Source organism: Anabrus simplex, chromosome 1, assembly GCF_040414725.1.
Source record: "Anabrus simplex isolate iqAnaSimp1 chromosome 1, ASM4041472v1, whole genome shotgun sequence".
NCBI lineage: Eukaryota > Metazoa > Arthropoda > Insecta > Orthoptera > Tettigoniidae > Anabrus > Anabrus simplex.
The window spans coordinates 829,786,874-829,793,788 of record NC_090265.1 but is presented as its reverse complement, the minus strand read 5'-3'; positions in this window follow the sequence as shown (position 1 = coordinate 829,793,788).

The following is a 6,915-nucleotide window of genomic DNA, read 5'->3' as shown; positions in this document are numbered from 1 at the left end:
ATTAGTTCTCTTACAATAAAGATACTGGTTTCTCACAAGCTGAGTATTGCTTTGCAGTTCTAGTTATCACAGTATTATTTATTATAAATAAATAATGACAGTATGATGAATTTACAGTAGCTCGAAAAATGAACAGATGGTTTCGTATAATTTCCTCGCAGGTACACCTTTTCTCAGAAACAATATTGAACCTATAGATATGTTTGTTGTGAGTATCCACAGGGTTTGTATCTACATGTGAGGTGAATTATATTTTGATAATTCAGATTAAGTGTAAAGAATGATTAAATGTGAGGAGCATACAATACCATGCACTTGGTCTTTTTTTTTTTTTTAACAATTATACATTTACCTTTCAAAACCAGTATAACCAGTTTTTATGTCATGTTCTTTCACTGAATGTTTTGGGCTTCCTCTAGCATATAACCTAGAATAGAATTGACAAAAGCACAGCCTGCTTGAAGAGTCTTAGTTTCATATAGAAGAGAGGCTTCTCCTCATATCAGGTGAATTTGGAGTAGGTTCAGATCTTTCAGAAGATTGTAGAGGAAGAAATTTAAGCAAACAAAGTTAATTTTTCCAGAAATGGAATATGCCTAGTTAATGTATGCAGACATCATCTTTGTTGTGAGTTACTGATTTGTGAGATTAACTTTATGCATTCATATTTCAGGAAAGCTGGAGGTGTTAACTTCAGTCTTGCTTCCGAAGACAAAGAGGGAGAAAGTAGTTACTAATGTCTTGTCCCCCATTGACTTTCTCACCAACTATTACATTACTAGCTTTATCTAATTTTAATTACTAAACTTCTTACTGTGATTCTCTTCATTCAGTTCTTTTCAGTCGGGAAGACTTAAGATGAGTAGAGAACAAGTTTGGTTTATTAACCCTGTAACAGAGGCAGAGAAAGTTTAATGTCACACTTACCGTACACAGTAGCTCTGTTGGCCTGATATAGACAGATGGCAAGTAGAACATCTGGGAAATCTGAAAATATTATTCCAGTGAGGCTCAACATACAGGATTCCAGCAAGATATAGCAGATATTTGAGATTCAGAGAGCCAAATAGGCTGTATCACTATTGGACTAGACAAGAGTAACTGGATAGGTGGTTACATTTCTAGAAATTATAGTTCAAAGAACAAGAATAGGTGAAACATTTATTATCTAATACTATAGTAATTAAGAGGGGGATTCTGCAAGGCAGTATTATTGGACCTTCATTTTCTTATATATACATATATGAAGACTGGACATCAATAACGGGCTGTGCCAAAAAATTAAAAAATTGTTTAGACCCGAAAAAGCGAGCTCTGTGCCAATGTCAACAACCTATAAAGAGGGCTAACTGCCATGACCATGATTGTAGTGCATACAAGGCCCGAAAGATGGCATGAGAGGTATGTGCCGGGCCGCTAGTGAAGCTATTACGGGCTATGTGCCACCGAGATTTTACTGTTGAGAGAGCAAGAGAAGTAATGAAACAAGATACTATATCATCTCAGCTTCCTACGAGTGACGAATGTACGTGTTAGATGGATCTTCAATAAGTTTTATCACTGCCTTCTCTAACCCATGGTCAGATGTTTTATTCCCGTTAGCTTTCATGCTACAACCTGTGTGTCCATGTTGGTGACAACAACAAGGGGTTCATGTATTTGTGGCAAGAGGGTATGAGTGGCCGAGGTGGTAATGAAGTTGCTTCATGTCTGTTTATAGCACTCAGTAGTCCTGAATTTGTGAGAAAACGAAAACTTAATGTCTGGTCGGATAACTGTATTGGCCAGAACAAGAACAAAATGATGATGTTTCTTTAGATTTACTTGACGATTACTGGCAAGTATGATGAGATAAACCATAAATTTTTGGTCTCTGGTCATTCATTTTTATCTTGTGACAGAGATTTTGCACAGATTGAGAAACATAAAAGGGTTGAAAAGTGTCAAGTTCCTAAAGACCTGGTCAAACTTATGGTGAATGCAACACCGAACAATCCTTTTACCGTTACTATGCTTCAACCTGATGTCTTCTTTGATTTCAAAAAAGCAGCTGATTCATACAACAATACGACAAAACTAAATATTTCGAAATGCAGTTGGATTAGAGTTCAGAAGGTCGCACCCGGAGTCGTCAAGACGAGAAAAATGTTTAATGAATTTGAAGCATGGAGCACTTGCAAGATTCTCAAGAAAGGGATTACCACTAATACAATCAAGAACTTGGTTTTACCACTACAGCCGTGTCAAAACAATTTGTCAGCTGAGAAGAAGAGAGATCTGCAACAGATGCTGCCGTATTTGAAGGAAGAGAATCGAGCATTCTTCGAAGAATTAATCAATTAAAATTGTTTTGTATTCTTAGAAAAACTATACTAGAACGTTCTAACAAGACGTAAAGTAAAAAAAAGAAGGTAAACTGTAATTAAATACATGTACTAGGACTGAAATAAACAGTTAAAATTAATAAAAGCTTGAGATTTTTCATTGGCACTTAATTCATTTTTGCTGAAAAAAATGTGGCACTTAACACATTCTACATTTTGCTGAATAAAATGTTATTTTCCATTCATAAGAGAAAGGAAATTAAGAAAAAAACGCAAAAGGAATATGAATCTTACCCTACATAATAAATTTAAAAAATTGGTTAAGGTTTTTTATCAAAAGATCTTTGACAAAAACAAAAAAATGGAATAACTCAAAATCAACTTTTTGGCACTTAGCCCATTATTGATGTCCAGTCTTCATATGTAAATGATATGACTGGAGAACAGGAATCCCAGATAAGACTTTTCACGAATGATGTTATACTGTATAGAGTAAAAAATAAGTTACAGGTTTGTAAATGACTGCAAAAAGACCTCAACAGTGTTGTGAAATGGACAACTGCTGACAGTGGTATGATGGTAAACGGGGTGGAAAGTTAGATTGTAAGTTTCACCAAGAGGAAAAGTCATCTCTGTTTTAATTACTGTGTTGATGGGATGAAAGTACCTCAGAGAATCACTAAGTACCTAGGTGTTAATGTAAGGAAAGATCAGTGGGGTAATCCCAAAAATGGGATTGTAAATTAAGGTTACAGATGTCTTCATATGATTGCAATGGTATTTGGTAAGAATATAAAGAAGTGGGTGTATGTCACTGGTATGACCCCAGTTAGATTGTGGTTCCAGTGTATGAGACCTTCAGCATGATTACTTGAATCGAGAACTGGAAAAGACCCAAGAAAAAGGCAGCATGGTTTGTTCTGGGTGATTTCGAAGAAAAGAGTAGTGTTAAGAAAATGCTGCTCACTTTGGGTTGGGAAGATGGGATTAAGGAGACGAACAGCTTGACTGAGCAGTACGTTCTGAGCTGTCTACAGAGAAAGTACATGGAATGCCATTGGTAGATGAATAAGCTGGAATAAAGTTTTTAAAAGTAGGAAAGATCATAAAATAAAGATCACGTTGTTATTTAGACGACAAATTGAGACACATTTTTTTTATAAGAAGAGGAATTAGATAGGGATTGAAATAATTTATCAAGGGATGTGTTTGATAAATTTCCAACTTCTTTGAAACCATTTAAGAAAACTGAAATGGCGTATGGCTTTTAGTGCCGGGAGTGTCTGAGGACAAGTTCGGTTCGCCAGATGCAGGTCTTTTGATTTGACGCCTGTAGGCGACCTATGCGTCGTGGTGAGGATGAAAGAAGACGACACATACACCCAGCCCCCATGCCAGCGAAATTAACCAGTTATGGTTAAAATTCCTGATCCTGTCGGGAATCGAACCCGGGACCCCTGTGGCCAAAGGCCAGAATGCTAAACCATTTAGCCATGGAGCCAGACACCATTTAAGAAAAGATGAGGTAAACAACTGATAAGGAATCTGCCACCTGGGACAGCCTTAAAAGCAGATTGGTTGATTGAAATAGTAGATTCTCAAAGTTGCGCATTTCTTATTAATATAAACAATTAGTTTTACCATGACACTTCATTTATGAAGTTATGTTATTAGCTGTGCGGATATTTCTTATTGGCATAAAGTAAGTGTAGCAGATTTTGGAAGGCAGTGAAAGACAAGAGACAAAAGAAATAACAGGAAAAAAAAAAGAAAGACAGCAGAGTAAATAAATGCATTAAATACTGATTAGTGTCCAAGAGTTATAAGCAGTAACATTGGTGACCTCCGAGTGATAAAAATAACAGCAAGTTTTAGAAGTGTAGTGAAGTGAAACATAAAGAAGCCACCAATTAAACAACAGCACACTGTTAAGTGAGTAGAAGTTCTCAGTCGCATTTATTTCATCGTCCTGTGATGAATATCCATCTTAGGCCGTAGACTGTGTTGTAAATTGTGTATTCAGAAACATATACAATGGGAACTAACCCCGAAATGGCAACCCAGGAAAACAAAGATATTCCAACCGTAGGATGCAAAGCTAACAAGGTTAGCGTAAAAACTCCTCCGTTTTGGTCTGAGAAGCCCGAAATTTGTTTTTTCCAAGTAGAAGCCCAGTTCAACATTAATAGAATCACATCCGAAGAAACCAAATTTAATTACATAATTGCGCAACTCAAACCAAAATATATCGAGAATATTTGGGATATAATAACAGCACCAGGAACTGCTAAATATACGGCCGCCAAATCACGACTCCTGGATATTTTCAAAGAGAGTGAAGATCTAAAAATCAAAAGATTGTTTACTGGTGTAGAGTTAGGAGATTACAAACCTAGTGAGTTTCTTAGAAAAATGCAGTCGTTAGCTGGAAAGGATGTGACTGATAAGGTTATTAGAACCCTTTGGCTAGATAAGCTTCCAGATTCGATAAAAAATATCCTAGTCGTGAGCGAAGAGTGCCTGGAGCGTGTCGCAGTGATGGCTGATAAGATGTTGGAGATGAACCCCCGTAATGACGTATTCACGGTTGGTACCCAAGACCCAAAAGGTACTATTATTAATGAGCTAGTTACTAAGATTGCTCATTTGGAACAACAAATCGCTATGATGTCCATAGGACAACCGAGCAGTCAAAATCGTAGTCATCGCCGGCGAAACTCCAGCCGTAACCGAAGCCAAAGTAGAAGATGATACGACCCAAAAGGCAAGTACTGCTATTATCACTTCCGATTTGGTCAACAGTGCATTCCAGAGAAATGTAAACAGCCTTGCTCATGGAAATTGTCGGAAAACTCCAACGGGTAGTAGAATTAGTGGCTAGTTCACCTGCCGAGAACCATGATAGAAGCCGCAAACACCAGTTATTCGTAACAGATAATAAAACAGGCCTGCGGTTTCTTGTTGACAGTGGGGCAGATGTGTCAATAATTCCACCAAGGAATTGTGATTGAATCGATGATTCGTTTAAACTTTATGCTGCCAATGGTACTGTAATTCCAACGTATGGTATCAAAACCCTAACCTTGGATTTAGGTTTATGCAGACAATTTCAGTGGCCATTTGTAATTGCTAAGGTCAACAAGGGTATATTAGGAGCGGATTTTTTAAACGAATTTCATTTTTGACTCAATTGAATTAACTAAAAGATTAATATTTTACATGTGATGTTTTTGTATATATCTTTTTTATATGTATGTCAACTGAAGATGATCCCTTAGGGGTCGAAACCGGTCTTGACCTAATTTACCAATTTTGAAGTAAATAAATCTGTGTATTGATAAGGTGGTGACTTTTAAATTATCTTTATACTGTGATACTAATCAATACGGAAATGAAGCTAATAGATTATAATTTCATTTATGTGTCGATATTCGTAACAAACAATTAACAGATGGCGTAACCAAACTTAAAAGCAAGGGTGAGGTTATGTCCATTTCGGAAAATGAAACTATAAGTACAGTGAACAAAAGTATGCAATTTGCCGACTTGTTCAGGTCCTATCCTGAAATAACATTGCCAAATTTGGTACCAGAAAAGATTCCACATAATATTAAACATTATATCAATACCCAAGGACCTCCAGTTTATTCTAGAGCAAGACCATTAGCACCTCATCGGTTACAGCAAGCAAAACAAGAATTTCAATTTATGCTGGACCATGGAATCATCAGGCCGTCACAGTCAGAATGGGCTAGTCCTCTTCACTTGGTAAACAAGAAGGATGGATCTCTTCGTTCATGTGGAGACTATAGGAGACTGAATGAATGAACAGTTCCCGACAGGTATCCTATTCCGAGACTTGAAGACTTTCATCACATCTTGGATGGTGCAACGATTTTTTTCCAAAATTGATTTATTCAGAGCGTATTTTCAGATCCCAATAGCAGAAGAAGACAAGCACAAAACTGCCATTATCACACCATTCAGACGTTTTGAATTTAATGTCATGAGTTTTGGACTTAGGAATGCCCCATCGACATTCATGCGCTTCATCCATGGTGAGTTGAATGGGTTAAATTTTGTATTTCCATACCTGGATGATATATTGATTGCCTCCAAATCAGTTGCAGAACACAAGCATCACCTACAGCTAGTTTTAGAATGGTTGTCGAAGTATGGCCTCCATATCAACATGACTAAATCTGTAATAGCTGCAAAAGAACTTGAATTTCTAGGGTACCTGATTACACCAAATGGTTCGAGACCACTTCCTGAGAAGGTACAAGCAATCAAGGATTATAAGTTACCTGAGACCGTGCATGACTTGATCAACTTTTATCGTTGTTATCTGCCAAATGCAGCAGAAACTCAAGCTGTTCTGCACGAATATTTGAAAGGAGCTAAGAAGAAAAATTGACTGGACCGACAAAGCCAAGAAACAGTTTGAGAAATGTAAAGAAGACCTGATTAATGCTACATTTCTGACATTTCCAGTTCCAGATCTGCCTATAGCCCTTTTCACAGATGCTTGTGATCAGGCTGTTGGAGCAGCATTACAGCAGTATGAAGACGCTGGTTGGAAACCCATAGC